At 33.0% G+C, this 22742-nt stretch overlaps 1 long non-coding RNA gene across 1 annotated transcript; it reads left to right on the top strand.

The window, feature by feature from the left end:
* Positions 1-1202: 1202 nt before the first annotated feature.
* Positions 1203-10255, top strand: LOC134262836 (uncharacterized). The gene is made up of 3 exons (XR_009991122.1): positions 1203-1327; positions 9345-9400; positions 10104-10255. It is a non-coding gene; the product is annotated as an uncharacterized LOC134262836 (long non-coding RNA).
* Positions 10256-22742: the final 12487 nt, after the last annotated feature.

Genomic DNA, 22742 nt, shown 5'->3' with positions numbered 1-22742 from the left:
CCACCCCCCACCCCCCACCCCCCAAAAAACGGGACCGCCGGCAGTCGGGAAGACTAGATTTACCGCTTGCACGTTTGTTAAGTTTTTTTCGCTTGTCGTGTTTTTATGTACGTTTGTACTGCAAAGATGGTTGTTGGTTTTGCATTGGTACATGTTTGTTACGTACGTGGTCGTTGGTTTTGCTTTAGTGTATATTTGTTGTGCGAAAACGTCTGTTGATTATGCATTGTATATCATTTATTAAGTTTTTATGGTCATTGAAATTAAAATAATCGTTTGTTTTCTCATTATGGTAATTTTTGCCCCTTCCGCTGCCCATATATTTCCTTAAAAGTATTAACTAATATTTTCCAGGTCTATTTCATTTAACAAGTCAAAAGAAAAAAAATATTCAAGGAATTATCCATTTTATTTTTAAATCTGTGACATGATGTGACATGATCAAGTCTCCTCCGAAGAAATAAAACCGTATCACCAGTCCTTAATGATATATTTTCACAAACATAACTGTATCCTTTTATAGTCTCTGCTAGATCTCATGCATGAGATCTAGCAGAGACTAGTTGCTAATTGTGATGATGAGTAGTGTGTAGCAAAATTTGAGGCGTTTAATGAAATGAATAGTGTAGTGATCGCGTTTTGTTGTTAAAAATGTTCATCGTTCAACATGCTCAAACTATAGAGTATAAAAACATGTTATTAAATATATTAAGAGTATTCAATTGACAAACTTAATTTACTATAAAATTACATGCAGCACAAATTTTATTCTGTTCTTTGTCTGTAGGTAAAAAACAAGAGATAACAAACAATAATTTTCACGTAAACGTACGTATATTAATCACGTAAAATATTACAATATCTGATTCCTCGATAAACGACTAAAAAAAGTACATATAAAACAAGACAAACAAAACATCACAAGAAAAAGTTAGCAATTGCTCACGGACAAATTAGCGCTATATATTTAACTTTATCTCATTCCTTTACACATGTTACATCTGTGAACATAATAAATGATACGCATCACTATAAAAGTCTTTACCTGATCTTAAACATAGTACACTGTACATATTTGGGATTACTCGATTTTACTTTTTAGGTCGATCAGTGATTAATTAACTCAGCTTTCAAAGTGCATGCCTTTATTTCCCTGTTGTTATTTAAATAACGTAGCAAAAAACCTTCCTAACGTTTTTGACCTGACAGAGTGCTGGATATAAACATTTAAAGACAACATGATTTTTTGCATGTCTGGATATATAGCACTGCGAACTTTCATAATATTTATCTTTATTCCTTGTGCAAATTTTCAGGGTTGTGATGGGTATGTAATTTGTAGTTTTTGTAAGTCTTTTTTATATAATGATTCTAGCATAATTGTTGTACTTAATATGATGCGCAGTACAGATAAGGTACAGAATGGGAATATCGACAATTTTCTGTGATTAAAATTGCATTCATAATCAGGATGACGATTATATTAGTACATAATTTATATCGAATAATTTTTATTAATGTTAATAACTAAATCCTGAGAACGATTAGATTTGATATTTAGACTTGTCACGTCATGCGGTAGTAAATATAACGTGATTTTAGCACATTTGCTCACAGTATTATAAATTTCACGAAAACAAGTTAAAATTCTAAGTTTATTTTATAAGTATTTTCAACACTTTTCTGAAAAGTGATGCAATCCTATCTTGATTCTGCCATTTCATTGTTAAAACAAATTTGTATGTGTAGTATTCCGGAATTCTGTAAATTTATACGTTTTGGGTTTTAGATGTTATTCATGTCACTTCCGTTATAAATAGTTTGTAACCGTATTGCTGAGTAATAGATCTCATTTATTCGAGTGAATATACAACATATCTGGCGACGAGGATGACCACTGGACGTATCGGAAGATTTGATGCGTTCGATCCGGCGATCGAAACATGGACAGCATAAGAGGAAAGGCTGGATAATTACTTCACAGCAAACACAGTGGACGACAACAAAAAAGTTCCCGCGCTACTGAGCCTCGTGGGCCCCAAAACATATGCATTGTTAAGAGACTTAACAGCACCCGAATTACCTAAGGCTAGGACATAAAAGCAACGTACGAAAGCGCTGAAGGAACATTATTCTCCAAGGCCGTTGGTTATAGTGGAAGGATTTAGATTTCACAAGCGAGACCAGCAGGTGGGGAAGAGCGTCCATGAGTACATTGCAGCTCTACGTAAACTTAGTGAATTTTGTGAATTAAAAGACGTCCTTAATGACACATTACGGGACAGATTTGTGTGTGGATTAAAAAACAAACACATTCTGGTGTCCACAAGCTAAGTGCACCTAAGAGTAAGAAAAGAATTCAACAAAAGTAAACTACGGCACCCAGCGGTGTTACAGATGTAATAGAAACCATACCTCGGATGACTGCAGATTTATCCATGAAACAATAGACAAGAATGAGTTCCTAAAAGATAAATTTGAATTTTGTGGCCATGTGATAGATGCAGAAGGACTCCACAAAACATCAAAGAAAACTGAATCGGCGCTAAATGCTCCAGAACCAAAGAATGTGTCTGATCTCAGAGCTTTCTTAGGACTCGTAAACTACTATGGACGATTCATGAAGAACTTATCTACTCACTCAGCACCCTTTTATGACCTTCTGAAGGACAATTGCAAATTTGTATGGTCAAAGTAATGCAGAGCAGTATTTGAGAAAATCAAGGATCTCGTGACGTCAGACCAAGTACTCGTGCACTTAGATCACCAGAAACCTGTAACACTGGCAACAGATGCTTCTCTCTACCGACTGGGAGCCGTGCTCTCTCACGTGATGCCGAATGGTTCTGAAAAGCCGATCGCTTTCGCTTCAAGATCACTTAGTCAAACGGAGAGGAAGTATGCACAAATTGATAAGGAAGCGCTAGGATTAGTTTGGGGAGTGTCGAAATTTCATGCATACTTGTATGGGATAAAGTTCACCTTAGTGACTGATCATCAACCTCTAGTATCAATTTTTCACCCCGAGAAAGGACTACCTGTCAATACAGCAGCTAGACTACAGAGATAAGCGCTTTTTCTATCAGGATTTCAATACGATATTCGATACAAAAACACATAGAAACATAGCAATGCTGATGCCTTATCAATACATCCTGTGCCGCCAGAAAGCGAAGGATCCAACGAAGACGCTTATGATGTGACTGAACAGTATATGATTCAGCAACTTGAAAGCCTACCTGTTAATAGTAAGGAAGCGCAGAGGGGAACAGTAAAAGACACCGCTCTGAAAGTGGTATATGACATGACAGCTTCAGGATGGCCAGTATCTGCAAATCACTTAAGTTAAGACCTGAAGGCATATTTTTCTCGCATTCCCCAGGATCTTCGTTCACGTGTCTTAGAGGAGCTACACGAAGGGCACCCAGGGATCGTCAAGATGAAAACCATGGCACGAAGTTTGGTATGGTGGCCAGGTATTGACAAAGACTTAGAGACACTGGTGAAAATTTGCAAAGGTTGTCAGAAAAACCGACCTATGCCACCAGAGGCACCTGTTCATCCGTGGGAATTGCCCCGAAGTGCATGGCAAAGGATACACGTAGACTTCGCCGACCCTTTCCAAGGAAGCATGTTCTTAGTCGTAGTTGATGCATTCTCAAAATGGCCCGAAGTTGTCCAGATGTCAACAACAACGGCAGACCGCACAGTGGATGTACTGCGTAGGATATTTTCAAGGAATGGCCTATCAGATCAACTAATATCAGACAACGGACCGCAGTTCGTCTCCGAAACCTTTAAAGACTTCATGAAGTACAACAGAATTCGTCATATTACGTCAGCTCCGTATCATCCGAGAACAAATGGGCTAGCAGAGAGACTAGTCCAGACACTGAAATAGTCAATGCGTGCATCAAAAGTGGAAGAAACTTCTATTACTAAGCGTCTTGCCAACTTCCTACTTTCGTACAGAAGTTCGCCGCATTCGACAACAGGGGAAACACCAGCTAAACTTTTCTTAGAACGTCAACTATGTACCAGACTCACACGACTGAAGCCGAATGTTTGCAACACAGTGGAAGCTAAACAAGAAAGCATGCATTACCGCATACCCGAACCCGTTCGACAGTTCAACACCGGTTTCTGTTCGCGACTATCGCAGTAATAGTGAGAAATGGATCACAGGGACTATTGACTCGAAAACAGGACCTCTTTCATACAAAGTGGAAATTACACCAGGGACAACATGGCGTCGGCATACAGACCAGATAAGATTTGCAGATTTCAACAACTCTGCGCAAATACCAGTCCTCCAACCCTGAATCTAGATCAAAAGTTAATTCGATTGAATGATAATACATTGTCGGCCGAAACATCAGATGACCATGACAGTGACGGGGATAAGTTACTCGCAACCCCAACCAAGAAACAAGCACCTGAACTGACGCCTATGCCGACATGTTGACCGGCAACAACTTTCGTATCCAAATCAAAGTACTGAGAGTACTGATAGGCGGAAGCATGATTGCAAGTTCTCAGGTGCAAAACTTTAATGACACATATTTGGAGCATAATCTGTTTTAAAGGGGGAGGGGGGTAATAAATATTTTGATGGATTGTAGTATTGAAACCAAAGAACAAAGATAAACAATATGTCTCCCTTTTGAAGCGGAGACATGAGAATAAGTGACGTCAATAGCAATATGAACTTTTTTACATTTATTATACCCCCGCTTGAACATCGGGAGGGTATACTGTAATCGGTATGTCCGTCTGTACGTCTAGCTGTCCGTCCGTCCGTCTGTTACGCTTTGGGGTACTCATCTCTTATCCGCAACTCCTCTTATACAGTGTACATCTAAGTGAAATTTAATGAAACCTTTACAGAATCTTTATTACATATTGCCATTGTGCAACTTCTATTTTACTTTTTGATCCGACACATATTTTGGGTTTCCCGGCCACAGCAAAACATGGACTTTGCCATTATATTCATATGGGAGGTGGGGGTATCATTTAGTGAGCTCATCGCTCACAGTTCCTCTAGGTTTTATCAAGTATAACAAGTTAACATTAAAATGCACTTTGCAATACATAAAATTAGTTAGATATGGTTTTGGGGAACAAGAAATGGATAATTATAAAATTTCACACAAAAATGAGTACTAATGAGTAATAGAAAACAATAAATATCACAACTGCTTTATTGTTTTTATGTGTATTAAGTTTTAGTACAAATGAAACAAAGTATTTTTATAAAACAGCTAATTAAATAAGGATGCAACATACATAGAAGACCTTACATAGATTTACAATGTGCTTGTGGTTCTATTAATTGTTTTCATTTAATACACATATGGCCCAGGTAGAACAAATCACAAGTCTCTAATGCTGAAGACAGGTGAACCCAGCGTAATGATGTCCACATGGAATATTTTTCAGGATAGCTTCTACCATGGCAAGTCCTTGTAAAATATTGGTACAGACATCCCAATATCAGTGTTGATTTATTTTCTGGAGATTATCTACACCATTTCCCTCACAACTGTCTCTTGGCAGAATTTTCTACAAAGTTTATAACTGATAAAAAAATTAAGAATATCTCATTATGTTTATTTAACAAAAATTACTCGGTTACTCAGATGTATATTATTTCTTATTTCAAGGTACACATTTTTATCGAAAACAATTATAACTAAAACATGCAAATGGTAAATCATTCATTCATTCAGTTAAATCTGACATGCATAGAAATTAATGCCACTATACCCACTTCAAGAGTGAAGTGGGTATATAGAAATAACGAAAGATGCAAAACTGCTGAAAGTCAACTTGTGTAGTAAGTTTAGTGTATGTATACTAGAAACAACCAACGAATGATATAATATAAGACTAGCGATCATGACCAATAACATCCATCCCCTCTCTTTCTCTAGTTATATAACCTACATGTGTACACAGCAGTTTGTCAAATAGATCAATTCAAAACAACCTTTTTTTAATTTTGGGTGCAATGTGCATTTGTGTTTTATTTGATAACTAATTTTAGTACCAAAAATTATTTTCAGTGGAATGGATAATTATTTGTACATGTCTTAAATTGATAAACATGAGAAATTCAGCTTTGTGGGTTAACAGAGCTTAATTAACTGGGCTCAAGATCAAACTTTTACCTACATTTTACCAGGTAACTGTGTATTCAATTGGAAAAAATCAGAGTAAGCGATATTAAATATTGACCGATTTGACTTCCCTAATATTTTTTGGTATTTTTTTTTCTCTCGCATATACTATTCATCATGTATTTGCATGTATTTAAAAAAAAATGAAAAGAAAATACCCAAGTCAACAAAAATAAGAAATGTCAAAATATACTTTCAAAAATAGTATTCGGTTCATTTTTGCCATCATAACAAGAACATTAATTTTGTAATGCTATCAAAAACATGTATCATAACTTATGAAAATTTTTTCCACAAGAAATATAATAAATTGATGTACTCACCTTTAGAAAAGTTTTTCTAGTTGTGCTGAGTTGAGTTTTTTTCTGCTATTTAGAGGTTACACAGAGCAAATTCACCATTCAATCTTAATTATATCCCACTTTCTGTTAGCTGCCTCCGTAGGGACACATCTATTCAGACTAAAATACAATGGTACACATAGTTCTTATGCTTGCGTCTTAATTTCTGTCCAAATTTTACAGTTTTGGCCCATCCTTCAACACACATGTATTAATTTACATTAAATGAGATAGGATATATAAATGTATACAGAAACTCGGCATGATAATTCCTCAAATAATTTCTCCCAGGCATGTAATCATGGTAATTATAGAGTACCAGTTCGTTCATCTTCGATAAGACCCAACCATAACAGCTATCATATTACGAAAGCTAAAGCATGCCTGCATAGGGAGGCGACATTTTCAAGTTAAAACAATAAAAGATAAGGGTAACAATAAAAGATTGGCTAATCACACAGCGTGAGTTACCTTGCTTATTTTGAAGAGAAAGCCTGTCACTTCCATTCAACCATTGTAAAACATTTGTGCTCCACGTGGGTTTGTTGACAGTAATTTCACGCTGAATCGTCTTGTGTTAGATTATTACGCTAATGTAGTACATACATATAAATAAACAATTGATAAAAGGAGTTACATACCTCTTTTCTTCTATTTTATACAAGATTGTTGAAAAGATTAGTTCCTCAGTAGATATGTACCTGTCATTAATTCTGAAACATAATTACCTACTTGAACTATTTTGTCCCTCGTAGTATTTCTAGAGATCGCGTCAGGACCCCGTGCTAATCAAATGTTGAACCCGATTTGTTTAACGTAATGTGTTCTCTCAAACGTGAAACGTACCAGGAGTACTAAAATAACTATTCGTTCTATTATTCGGCTTTTATTTTTATTGGACTTTTTAACATTAATCAAAATAAATTGTTCAAATAAATTTGCCATAACACACTTGATATGATAATAACGATAAAGATTGTGAAAGGGGTCGAATATGATTTAGCGGGTTGTCTGCCCTTAGTTTAAGATACATCCGTTTGGAGTACCATGAAACGGGGCAAACATATTGAGAGGTCGAAAGGTCAACAAAGCAAAAGTAAAAGGCGGCTTCCGCCTAAAAACGTTGTCCAACCTGTTCTTAATGTTGTGCTGAGTTATAAATCTCATTTATTCGAGTAAATACACAACAGTATGACCGACTGCGGTATCCTTTGCTGGGTAATAGCATGAAATATTGATATGATTAAATTATTTTCAAAAAGCATCAGGATCAGCAGCACTTTTTTGATATCCAAATACTTCTAGAGTTGATTTATTAAAGCTAATTTTGATCCATTAAGTGTATGCCCTTGCACTAGAACGATTAATTAAGACCCTCACGTTACTCTCCGATTTACCTGCAGACAAATATACTCCAGTATCAATTTTATAGGAAATATACGGAAAATATATTTATAAATAAAATCTTGAAGACATTGAATCTAAGTTAATTACGTACAAAATATCTGTAAATTATATTTCATTTAATTATATAGAATATTAAGATATGCTTTGTTTAGAAAATATTACCTTATTTGCCTCTCACTGTATACAAATTTCGTCATGTTTTACAAAATGACATTACATCGACAAGTACATTGCGATCAGTGACTTGTTTATAGCTTGTTATGTGGGATTTAACTAACGACAACACAGCTATCTGTGTTAAATTTTGATGTAGTTATATGGTTTCTTACGTGTTAAAATATCAAATTACCTCATTTTGTGGCATTTTTAAGAACTGTTGGTTTCGTATGATGTCATAGTTAAGTTTTCCAGTACAAATTAGGCTTCGACCCTCTTTGTAGCCTTAACTGTGCTGCATATCAGTAGGGTATAAAGTCACACATTGTATAAAACATTACAATAGTCATACATGGTTTTAGATAACAAGAGGCCCATGAGCCACATCGCTCACCATAGTAACTTGGGTGATGCAGTTCTTTACCAGATTTCCCCTCTTGCCTTACCTATGGTGCCCCCTACCCCCTTTCATTATATAAATACTTTAGAATCAACACTTCCTCTAGGATGCTTCCACATAAGTTTCAGCTTTTCTGGCCCAATGGTTTTTGAGAAGAAGATTCTTAATTTTTTTTCAAAATATATCTATGTAAAAATTGGATTTCCTATTGTTGCCCCGCCCTACCCCCGGGGTCATGATTTTAACAATTTAATATCTACACCACCCAAGGTTGTTTCCACATAAGTTTCAGTTTTCTGGCCCAGTGGTTCTTGAGAAGAAGATTTTTAAAGATTTGTTCTAAACATTTCTATGTAAAACTTGGAATTCCCTATTGTGGCCCTGCCCTGACCCAGGGGTCAAGATTCTAACAATTTAATATCTACACTACCCAAGCATGCTATCACATGCTTTTCTGGCCAGTTTCAGCTTTTCTGGCCAGTGGTTCTTGAGAAGAAGATTTTTTTAATGACCCCACCTTATTTTTGTCTTTCCTGGATTATCTTCCCTTGTAAGGAGTCTTGGCCCGTTATTTTAATAATACATCCCCAAAACCCAAGGATGCTTTGTACCAAGTTTGGTTAGAATTGGCCCACTGGTTCTTGAGAAGAAGTCGAAAATGTGAAAAGTTTACAGACGGACAGACGACGGAAAAATGTGATCAGAGAAGCCCACTTGAAACTTCGGCTAAGTTGAGCTAAAACGATTATTGATACAATGTAAGAGTAATATTCACGATATATATATAAATTCAAACAGAAGTTTAGAAGTGTTGTGATGTTAATAGTAACAGTTCTGCATCAAAATTTTAATTTAAAGAAATCATGGTTGTTGCTCGGGATCAGCATGGAATGAAGCATCACAAATATGTTTGCGTAAGTTATTATTTACTGAAATTGTAAAGTTTTTTGACATTTTTTCTCATTTGCTCTTATGGTCAATTTAATTGATCACTACGTTCGTTTTATACCTCCGCAATCAAGTTTTCAGGGGTATATAGTTTTTATCCTGTCCGTCGTCTGTTATTCTGTTTGCCTGCTTCTCCGCAAACAATTTTATCATATCTTTAAAAACTTTTATCATATCTTTTGAGCAGATAAGGCTATGACTTTCATATTTCACAAATGTATTTCCTTTTTTCCCTACATGGTACAAGGCCTACTTTTGGGACCATCTTTGACCTCTTGACCATGATTATGGAGTTTGACCCACTTTTGCCATAAATATCATATTTTAAAATTCGCCATCATTTTAGAACAGTTGGTAGTATGATTTTAATTCTTTAAACGTGTATTCATTGTAACAAGAACTTTCATTTGATATAAAAATATACTCTTTTGACCTTGACCTTTGAGTTGACTTACTTTTTAAAATTTTCACCTTGGCAACAATTTTTGAAATTACAACTTTACCGATGTATCCCCTTTGACAAAACCTTCCTCTCGGTACGAACGCTTTTGACCTTGACCTTTGGAGTTGGACTTGCACTTTAGTAACCTAAATCCTCTCCATAAACTGACGAAGGGGGATTCAGTGTTTCACAAACACATTTTTGTTATTATTTTTTATTTAATGCAGCATGCATGGATGGATATGTTGGACTTAACTGCAACAAGACCTGTCTGTATCCAAAATATGGTTTTAGATGCCAGCAGAATTGCAACTGTTATCAGATTAACTGCCATGTATCAACAGGCTGTGTTTTTCTTCTCACTAGTGGGTTTAAACTTATTTCTTCATACTAACCTACAGCACTTGTCTGTAATTGATAAATGTTACTCTTGATATTGTTAGAAAATACTTTTATTAGTTCATACTTATTAAAATGAGTTTTAGCATACTACTTAAGCCTGAACAAGACCCAAATAATCACACACCACATTTAATTCCCTTATATCAACATTGGAGCATATACCAGTTTGTTACATCTCTCTGCCTTCAGTCACTATTTTGTTTGCTTTTTCAAATGTGTGTATAACTTGGGTTTAATGTCCCCCGTTTTCGCAAAAGTGGGGGGAAAATTAATCTCATCCGTCTGCAAGGCTTGCTGTCTGTCACATAAACTATAATCTTAATCATTTGAATGAGAAAGGAGAGTGCATTTATATTTCGAATGAACATATATAACCTTGGTAAGACCCTGCTTAATATAGTATGATATTTGACAATTTGACCTTGATTTTAAAGTTTGACATACCCTTTTAAAAAATTTAACATTACTTTAGATTAGTTCAAACTTTCGAAAAAAAAAAATAGAGCTTTTATTTACACGTGTATGTAACCTTTGATAAAGCCTTTCTAAAACAACTTTCAAATTGATTGTTTATTCTGTGATATTGACCTGGAAGTTTAACGTTCTTTTCGGGAATTGAATATTTAATTAACGTTTAATTGAGAAGGGATGAAACTATGGGGCTATATTTGACATGTGTATATATTATCAACAAGATATTTCAGAACATTTATGATTTTTTTTTTCATCTTGACCTTCACCTTTATGTTTGACCTAATTAAAAAAAGGAGATTCTTTTTTATGTTTGACACAATATGTCATAAATACTGGCATCCCGTCGACCAAGTCACCGAGCGCTGGACACCATTGTTACAACGCACTTTGAAAAATTACGCACTTTGAAAAAAATTTCGTTTTTTTTTAAAATTCTAGTCATTCATAAGTAGATGTAAAGGTGTAAAGGGGGCACTAACGGTGGACAGCTTTAAGCAACTTAGCATATATCATTAAAAAAGGGGGCAATTTGATTGTTCAAAACTATGAAAAAAATTTCTCTCTCATACGTTTTACTGTACTTAAAATTTTCTAGTTTTCATCTGTTTTAATTAACTCATTTAATATTGAAAGTTTTCAACGTCATACCATTTTTTCAAAGTGCGTTAAGTGTCTCCATGGTAAAATATATTGATGTAGACTCTTAACGCACTTTGAAATTTTTTTTTTCAAAGTGCGTTGAGTTGGTCCTAAATTTAACGCACTATGAAAATTTTTTTTCAAAGTGCGTTGATTGTGTCCCAATTTTAACGCACTTTGAAAAAAAATTTCAAAGTGCGTAATTTTTTCATAGTGCGTTGCCACAGACCATGGAGACCACACTTCTTTGAATTCATGCTTAGTAGTCTCCTGCCGGTGAAATTAGAGTGGACTGTAGGTTTCCTCTGCGTATCTCCGTCCGTATGTTATATCGAGTTGATAATTGGTATGTGAATTTATCTTGACAAGTTACAGATAAAGTTTAAATTAAAGGAAAAAGGTCTTTTAGTTTTTTAACAATTTTCCTTACTTACTTCTAAAACCTTGTAAATATTGATTTTTGAAATAACAAACAAGGAAAGTAATGAAGGATAAACTTATAAAACAAGCAGAGGATTTTGCATATGTGATAATTGTTCCCTACCGGTAAGTGTAATAGGATTCTCATTTAAAATTAAATTGGACCAAAATCATTGAAGCGAAACAAAATTCATATCCCATCTATAACTCATTAAGATACATTTACTTGCAAAATATCATCTGAATATTTGCTAGCATTTAGAATAAATGCGACAACCCACGAGTTGCAGACAAACCGAGAGACAGACTGATGAACAGCGAGAAAGACAAAGGGACAGCCGCAAAAGACAACGTGTTTTTTTAAAATAAATATTTTATTTGAGTGTATTTTTACAGTCATAAATGACACCAGAAGAATTTATTGAAATTATGAGTAAATTATACATGGAAGCATAAGTAAATCATGCATGGAAGCATGATTTTTTTTTTTACAGAATGGACGGAAATTCTTTTATCGGGTGTATGTCATACTGCTTTTAAAGCAAGATTTAAGAGAAACTAAAAGAAAAAAAAAACATGTTATTCGACATATGTAATTTTTGCGCTTAAATAAAAAAAATGTTAATAGGGATAGTTTGGAATTGAGCTTTGGGCCCATTTTTCATTTAGATATAAGTAATAGATCAAGGACACTGTATTTAATAAGCCCATTAAACACAGTCATGTACATGTACATACCAAACACATGAAATGCCATATCTGTTTGTTTCTAAGAGAATACTTCAGATATGTTTTTAGCCAGGCTTATTGGTCAAAAAGCAATTGCCGGCTTATGTGATCCTGTTCAAGACAGGATGTTAACCCCATAGTCGCCATTTTAAAGTTACTAGTAAAAATATAGTTCTTACTCTCAACTGCTTTTGAGACAATACAAACGCTAAATAAAGGAACAAAAATAAAACGAAGTTTTATCTAAATACATAAACATATTTAGTACCTTTGAAAACTTTAGTCTTAAGTCAAAGAACATACAGTTGTAGTTCATTGGTGTAAGGAGTTTTGATAATACAAAGAAAAGCAGGAGAGGGAACCAGACTGGCCTGTTTGTTTATTTTCAGTTGCGGTACCAGATTAATTTTGATTATGACAAAATCGGACCATGGTATTAGGATAGAAACTCACTGTCAGTGTCTTATCATTTATATTGATAGATTTAAAATGATTTTTTCATAAGAATTTTAAATTTGATATTCCTTTTTTTTATCTGTTAATACAATATACAATGAGCTCCGCTCTCTGTACTTCTAAGTACTTTGATTTTTCTACTTAGGCTGTATACATGTATAACACATTTTTGCATGCATTTAACAGATAATATACAATATGTATTATTTATTATCTTTTTCCAAGGTTTACAGTTACAAATATTCGATTCATAAAGTTACGTAACATAGAATTCTATTCTCCTGTTCTATTCCCTGAGACGACTTTTAAACAATTTTCTATTTTCAGTGAGATTGTGACATTCTTTTGTTTTCATTTTCCTACAGTCAGTTTTTAACAAAGAAAAAATTAGTTTCCATTCTGAGCACAGAGTATCTTTAAAAGTATTGAAGTTCAGCTTTCTTGCATTGAATTGATTAAACATTCATCAAGCCACATTGAGCTTATTTATTGTCAAATAACTTGACATTTTTCCTCCAAAAATGTCACTTGTTATAAAATTACTACAAATAAAACATTAAACTGCGTAAAAGTAAAAAAAGACAGGGAGATCAATTAACATAAAACCACCATTTCTGTGGAAAATATCTAGACAATTCATTATGCAAAACAATTTCTCATCCCAGTACAAAAAATGTATGTGGCTATAACAAAATATAATTATATAATTAGGCAACATAGGTGGCCTCCAGAATATCGCCTCCGACATATGAATTAGCTTTAAAATACTATGATTCAGCTTTAAAAAAAAATATTACCACACAAAATTAAAACGTTTATATTACATACAAATATGTAGTAGATTGTCATGTTCTACTATTCATTTATCGAACTGAACAGCTGTTCATGGTAAGCTCCGTTACATGTGTGCCCTAAAACAATGTTGTCATGTCAAGTACATTTTCTGCCATATTTAAAAATTTTAAGTATGCCCTTTGGAAAATCTATATAATAATATTATTTCCTCGTGTATATGTATATGTATATTCAAAATCAGGCAAGGGCAGGTTGATAGAAGAACACATGGATAGAATTGTTTTCATTGCTTTTTTTTCACAAAGGATATAGTCAATTCAGGATATTCAGCGAAAAACACTTTACTTTGAAATAGAGTATCATCCTTTCATATAGATATACACAGAAAGGAAGAGACAACTTGAAATGATAAAAATCCATTTAACATTCTTTATCAGCCTGAGACACAAATATCAGCCAGAGGGTGATTCAGGACATGACGTGGAAAATGCTGTTTTATTTTGTTTATAACATACACGTGTAGCTATGATGTTTTTTAGGTCCTTGTTTGTCATGCTCCTATTTTTGAATTTTTAAATGAACTTTCGAGCTTAATACTGTTCGTTATTATTAATTGTAATTTTTAAATCAATTTATGGAATTTCAATACATGATATGAAACAGATGACTGTTTTTGTGGTATCTTTTATCTCAAACTCACCAGGATATACATATATCGTATCGACATAAGAATGGAAATTACCATTGTCAATGGACAATACGTTGTCAATATACTGTAACTAAATGTCGAATAGACGGCCACAGCAACTGTTTTCTACTTTTCACGCATTTGATTTTGACAAATTCTGCTTCATATGAATACAAAAATAGGTCTTAAAATTCCAAAAGAGAAGTTCTTACATCAAGTCCAATTTTAGGAAAAAAATATACTTGGGTAGATTTATATTAAAACCATAAATTGTTTTTTTTTTTACATTTACATATTTGTAAACTAAAATATCGAAGTTATCCTGACACAGAGATCAGATGAAAATTTTTACAGAACTCAAGAAATTACACAATGATTTTGATAAGTGGTAAAAATATATCATCACCTCGGGGAGGGAAATTATTGGAAGTCATGAAAGTCATGCGCTTCTCTTTCCTAGAATTCTAAAACGATATTAAAATCCGTCGTCGAAACTGTACAGAGAAAGGATTACAAAGTTGACATATCCTCTTAATAAAAGGGTTGTGTTTTCATAATAATTATTTGTACTAAAAACTGTAATTGATGAATTAATGCAATATCCTGTACGAAATATATATGTTTTTTTGACAATGGCTTGTTTGAACCTCAAACTAAAATATTTCTTTTTTATTTAAGGCAAATGATGGAATTGTAAATACATTAAAATCGTTAAGTACGAACACGTATATTGTGAATTCACGGATATAGCGAAGTAATCTTGGATAAAAAAAAATAAGGAATTCTGTAATAATACGGTAATAACGAATTACCGTTATAGCGAAGCTATTTCATAGCTGTCTCTGACTTCGTTATGACCGAGTTTTACTGTAGGGGACTTAAGATACAGTATAAGTCAGGGATGGGGTCGATTACTTTCAAAAGTAATCGATTAAATTACAATTACTTTGTATTTTAAAAGTAATCGATTACAAGCTGATTACAGACATTTTTCAAAGTAATCAATTACATCTGATTACTTTTCCTTCATGTAATCATGATTACTTATGATAATTTAAGATTACATTATTTTTCTTTTAATGTTCAAGAACAACAGTATGTTTTTTTCTCTTTTTAAAAATATTTTTTATTTATGACGTAGAATTCAGACAAAGTTTGGTGATACATGTATTTACATAGATGCATGAGATTTATCTTATATCATGTGATTTCTATCTTTTGATACGAGTAAATATATGTGTTATTGTTGAGGGAGATAGAAAAAAAAAAATTATGAATCAAAGTGCACATAATTATAGTTAGGGATAAGGTCTAGAAAAAAAATATGTTTGTTTCCGCTTTCAGGCTGAAAAACAATATAGGGTAGGTAGGTAGGTAGGCAATTTTTTTTTTGAATTTTTTTTTTTTTACTTCTTAATCTTCTTTAATCAAAACGTGTATAGAAGTAACATAAATGACAAAAGAAATGGTGTTTTCAAGCATTTCTGTGACTTAAACTTATAATAGAAAGGTGACCCAAATTTCTTTCTGTCTTGAAAAGCTTGCAAAGTTGGAGACTATAATTCCCTGGGTGAAATCTTGCACTTCATGGGACAAAAGCATTAAAAAGATTTTTAGGGTCGGCACTATAAATTAGTGTCGGTCGGGAGAGCGGAAACAAACATATTTTTTTTCTAGGCCTAAAGGGATTCGATAGTGAACTTTTACACAAGTAATTTACCCTCTTGATGAGTGATGAGCTTTACAATTTAGCTGCCAATTATTAGATGTTTTTACTATAATTAACAGATTGACCGGACAAGCATGAATAGCTCAATAATTGATATTACCCAAGCTGACCTAACTTTTGTATACATGTACCTGTAATTAATTAGCATATCTTTTCATGTGCATTGTAAATCAAACAATGTGGTTTTAGAATACACATCTCAATAAAGGAACATTTGATATTTAAAAAAATTACAAGGGCATTTTAAGATTTATAGGGAAAACAAAATGTTGCATTAAACACATTTTAATTAATTGAAAAAAAAAAATCAAACTTTAAAAGTATCCTGTAGGAATTTTCTTTCAGTATATACGTATATCTAGTCAAAAATGGCGAATTGCTAAGCTGCTGAAGGTTTTTGAAATGACTACTGAATATAGCTAGAAACTGGTATGATTTACTAAATGTCTGGACAATGTAATTAATTATAAGCATTTTTGAAAGCATTAGAAGAAGATACCTATGATTTTTTCATAGCTTTTGCTTAAAAACAAATTTGTTCACTGAAAAATATTCACTGAATATCATCAAAAATCATAATTTTATGAACTTCGTTTTAATATTGTAATCATAAAGTAATCGGAAAGTAATCATGATTACAGAACTTTTTTCAGAGTAATTGATTTAGTTACGATAACTTGTAATCAGAAAAATGGATGATTACTGATTACTTATGATTACTTGGCAAACTGTAATCGATTACAGTTGATTACGATTACTGATTACGATCACCCCATCCCTGGTATAAGTTTTAATTTTTAGCTCACCTGAGCCGAAGGCTCAAGTGAGCTTTTCTGATCAAAATTTGTCCGTTGTCTGTCGTCGTTGTTGTCGTTGTCGTTGTTGTCGTAAACTTTTCACATTTTCATCTTCTTCTCAAGAACCACTGGGCCAATTTCAACCAAACTTGGTACAAAGTATCCTTGGATGAAGGGGATTTAAATTTGTTCAAATGAAGGGCCACGTCCTTTTCCAAGGGGAGATAATCATGAATTTGTTAAAAATTAATGGCATTTTTTAAAAATCTTCTTCTCCAGAACCACTGGGCCAGGAAAGATGAAACTGATGTGGAATCATCCTCAGGTAGTGTAGATTCAAGTTTGTTCAAATTATGACCCCCGGGGCAAGGGTGGGGCCAAAATGGCCGACCCAAGTTTTACATAGGAATATATAAGAAAATTCTTTAAAAATCTTCTTCTCGAGAGCCACTGGACCAGGAAAGATGAAACTCATGTGGAATCATCCTCAGGTAGTGTAGATTCAAGTTTGTTCAAATCATGACCCCAGGGGCAAGGGTGGGGCCAAAATGGCTGACCCAAGTTTTACATAGGAATATATAAGAAAAGTCTTTAAAAATCTTCTTCTCCAGAACCACTGGGCCAGGAAAGATGAAACTCATGTGGAATCATTCTCAGGTAGTGTAGATTCAAATTTGTTCAAATCATGACCCCCGGGGCAAGGGTGGGGCCAAAATGGCCGACCCAAGTATTACATAGGAATATATAGGAAAAATCTTTAAAAATCTTCTTTTCAAGTACTTCAAAGCTATGATTAGTGATATTTATATGTAATCATAGTCAGGTAGTGTAGATTCTAGTTTGTTCAAATGATGAATGCCTGGAGGGGGGAGTAAATTCAAGCCCGGGTGCTCAGGTGAGCGCTGTGGCCCCTGGGCCTCTTGTTATTTTTAAGGTCAAGATCTAGTAAATGAAAGGTGCCTACAGATTTGTCAAATTTGAGAAATAAATTCCTTTATCGATGCTTTTCAACTTTAGCTTGGTCAAAATAAGGTGTATCGGGGCATATATGTAGGTAAACAAGATGAAAAACTGTCATTTTCAATAAAAATTGAGATATCCAATCATGAATATGGGATTTTTTTTCATATTCGACAAAGAAAATGTGTCCAGATTGCCTACAGTCTCACAGAAAACGGTAATAAGTATGTTCATGGCCTCGTCTTTACACCAATATCATTGCAAAACTTGACTAAGTAATTTTATAAACGCGATAAGATAAGATAACTTTAAATTATATATAGTTTAAGTCTCATTTATATAGAAATTAATCCTACATGGATACTTGATTGACAATATCTATGTCGTTATAGAGACCAGGTTTTTCAAAAGTCTAATGGATTTCCCATGGGTGCCAAATTAGCAGAGCTTTTTTATTTTCATATGGAGTAGAATTTGTTCAAAATCTTATGCGTGAAAAGAAGAATGCTTGCAGTAGACTTACTTTCGACATTTAAATATTTTGATATCGAAGACATAGTTCACCCATTCTCAATTTATAGTCTCAATTCGCTTTAAATAATGTACCACGTTTTAAGTAATGTAATATTTCTATAATAAATTTTATTTTTTGCCGGTCATATGAACCATTGTTGGTTGTTGATTTAAATACAACAATTGTTTGTTGTAACTTGAATGATTGTCTTAAGCAGAAATTGCATTTTATAGCAGAAATCAATATTTACCTTACTGTCGCCGTTCATAGTGTAGTTTTTATTTTAAACCAAAAAGAAGTTTTAAATCACTTACATATCTTTATCTTAGTAAGATTGTCCTACATTTGAGTTATATTTTCTGAAAATCACACCCTTCACACATATGCGTGGCACAAATTTTTAAAAAAAATTAATATATTTATCAAATTTTGATGTCACCGCAAAATTATTACTTTTCTATTTGGAAATTCAAAAGGACTTGAAGGATTGCTAAACTGACTCAATAAGATTAAGTTGTAACTTTTTAACATCATGAATCTGTTCCAACGATGGAATGGTAAAAAAGACACTATTTATCTGTATTTATAAAAAAAAAAATACCCCCCCCCCTTTTCTAATGAGTCCAATGGTTAAGAAATTCATCGATATTTACGTGTTAGTATTTATTCACAAATTAAGTAAGAGAACTACACTGTTTCCTATGGGTCTAATTACCTTACACTCAGGCACTAGAAATTGCCTATAATTAACAGTGGAATAATTAAACAAAAGCATTAAAAGTTACGATAAATCTCAGAAAGATATTTACGTTACCGATATTTACGTTACCAATATTTACGTGGCCATGTTTTAAAGTAAATTAGAATTAAATTCTAAGGCTGTTTGAACAGATTTGCGAGTGAATCTTAATGATTTAAAAACTAAATACATGAAGAAATAAATTGTTTCTTAAAATGGCATTTTTTCTGTAACAAGAGTGCAGAAATGCAAATGGAAGTGCACATGCAAAGGTGAACATATTTTACACATTATCTTGTGCATTCGTGTGATTTGAAAATCGAATTGACATAATATTATTCACAAGTAGAATTGTGGTTTAATGATCGAATGTTTCCATTTTGAGCAATTGTTTAATATTGCATAGCGTCAAGTGTGATGCATGTTATCATTCAGAACGTTAATCTGAAACAAAACTTTCTTAAAGTTTGTATTTTGCTGTTTGTTTGAACTGATAGTGTATCGTCAACTTAAAAGAATCGTTATATACACCTAAATTGTTTACCAAGCTAAACATATTTTTAAAGAAGAAAATATCATTATTCGTAGGAAATATAATTTCAGAAAATAGGCGCTGCGCTGCATGTAAGGAGGGGGGGGGGTCTTCCACTTCGGGTTAAAGAAAAAAAAGCTGTGGGTGTTGGATGTCAAGAAACTGGTCGAAATTGAATCCATTTCCATTTTTGTTGCTTTGCAAGAAATTTATGTATTAAATTGTGCACCAAATTTTTCCCATTTAAATTGTTGCTTGGACATAGAACTTAGAACGTATGCGTCTATGCTTTAATGGTACTGAAAATTCAATTTACGTCATATTAATGTAGAATGTACGTTTATTACTCTATAGAGCACATATAATATGCAACTGTAATTATCAACAAACCTTTTTAAGGGTGGTGATGGTAACTTTGTTTTGTTTTTGAGATCATTTGACGATAAAGTTTTCACAAGCAATTAACCAGTGGAAATAATCAAAAGATTAAATGGTGGAAGAGGGGGGGGGGGTCATAAATTAAATGAATCCTCTATAGATAAGTCATAACATGAATTTTCAATGCAACCCTTTGTCAAGAACACACATAAGAAAATTCATAAAATTCAATAATTTGAAATAATATATTCATTTTTCCCCGAATATACTTTTATTTTTGTATGATATCTATGTGCGATATTTACATGATTTTTAACAAACACTTCGTAATCAGGTAATGACGAAATATTTTACCTTCTGATATTTTAAATAATGTGCGTTTCTCTGAACAGATTAAAAAAGAATCAAATAATGAAGCATTTTAGGGAATATTGTCATTATTTAGCTTATCGTCAGATTTGATCAAAACTTTTTAAATTAAAAAGAAAATAATTTCATTTAAAACATTGCTGTGACGTCAAGTCTTTGTTCTTGCAGTCTAAAAATTTACCTGTAGCCGTCCGATAATAATAATTAAAACATTGCTGTGACGTCATGCCTTTGTTCTTGCAGTCTAAAACTTTACCTGTAGCCGTCCGATAATAATAATTACCAGTCTGATAATATATTATCGGACGGCAATGATAACAAAATCGGACGGTATTTAAAAACAAAAAGAAGAGTGAAATTAAGGTTAAATATGTCCAGAACCCCCAATAAAAATGTTAGGAAACAAGTTCAAGTTCAAGTTCAAGTTCAGTTTATTCACCCAGACCAATCTATTGGTACATGGGGTATTGTGCATAAATAACATATATACATTATATACAATATAAACAGTCTGGTCAGAGGTATACATACACAATATAAAAAACATAACAAAAGATTAATGGTAGAAAAAAGGAGTGGGGAAACATATCAAGGAGGACAGACAGCAGCATAGATTTTTTGGATAAATACACAAAGTTTTTTCATCACTTTTTCGTTTGAGGTTGACATAATTTCCATGAATTTAATAACATTCGGTCTAGAAGAATAATAATTGCCCAGGTAATTCTGTCTCACATTAGATAAAGTTTTACATTCTAAAATATAATGAAATTCATCTGCAATTTGATTGTTTTTACAAAGTGTACATATTCTATCGCACAGTGGTAAACTTTGCCATCTTCCTGTCTCTATTGGTAAACGGTGATTTGTGGTACGAAATTTCATAAATATTGTTCTAAATTTAGGAGATAACTTATTAATATAATTTTCAAATCCAAAATTTTGTTTAAAGATTCTGTAAGTTTGTCCTTTTGAAGAATTATTAACGTCACTAGACCACTTTTGAATAAATTGATCTTGTAATATTTGTTTTACGGTAGCAGTTATCCATTTATAATTCATATTCGCACTCTGTTCGTACCATACATTTGGTAAACCACATATATTACATATTTTCTGTATACAATCTAACCATGGGTTTGTTAAATTTCCATCACAGTACAGTTTAAACATATGTTTGTATAAAACATTTACAATTTTAGTTGGTGGGCCTGAAAAAAGCTTTGCCCAAAATGAAATCATTCTACAGTATACCGAGATGTACAGAGGAAAGCGACCTGTTTCACCATAGACCATGTATGATGGCGTGGAACTTTTCAAATTAAATACATGCTTTAAAAACTTCAAGTGTAAACGTTCTACAATATCAAGGTTTTCGTAGCCCCATACTTCAGAGCCATATAGTAAGACTGGTACTACAACTCTATCAAAAAGATCAAATTGACAGTCAACTGGTAATTTGAATTGTCTGATTTTTCTTATAATTCCATACATCGCTTTTTGAGCTTGTTCATATAAGTGTTTTTTTGTTTTACAAAAGGAACCAGAGCGTGAAAATACAACGCCTAGATATTTAAATTCTTTAACGTTTTCAATAACTAAGTTGTCGTAATAAAATTTTCTTTTTATCATTGGACCTTTTGAAAATACCATGATCTTCGTTTTTTCGACATTAACTTTTAACTTCCATTGCAAACAATATTTTTGAAATTCGTTAATTGCATGTTGTAATTCATCGGCTGATTCAGCCATAATAACAGTATCATCTGCATATAAAAGCACTAACAGTTTAAAATACATTAGTAATTCATTCTCAATAGTACTTGAAATACTTTGCAAGCCTACAACATTCTTGTTAAGTAAAAAATCTTCAAGATCATTAATATACATGGAAAATAGAAATGGCGAGAGGTTTTCTCCCTGTCTTACTCCTACATTGCAGCTAAAAAATTCTGTGGACATGCCATTCATTTTCACCATAGACTTAATACCTTTATACATATTTTGAATATATTGAAAACATTTGCCTTTTATTCCATTAATTTGTAACTTGGCCCAAAGGCCATTCCGCCATACAGTATCAAAGGCTTGTTTAAAGTCAACGAAAGCACAGAATAATTTTTTCTTTCTTTGCATTAAAATATTTGATAGAAACTGTAATGTTAAAATATGATCTAGTGTAGAATAGTATTTCCTGAAACCAGCTTGATTTTCTTTCAATAAATCAATTTCATTTGCATAATCT

The sequence above is a fragment of the Saccostrea cucullata genome, unplaced genomic scaffold, assembly GCF_032062105.1.
Source record: "Saccostrea cucullata isolate Sc308-1 unplaced genomic scaffold, CSIRO_AGI_Scuc_v1 ctg2012, whole genome shotgun sequence".
Lineage (NCBI taxonomy): Eukaryota > Metazoa > Mollusca > Bivalvia > Ostreida > Ostreidae > Saccostrea > Saccostrea cuccullata.
Note: the sequence above shows the minus strand (reverse complement) of the source record. Positions and strands in the feature narration are given on the sequence as shown.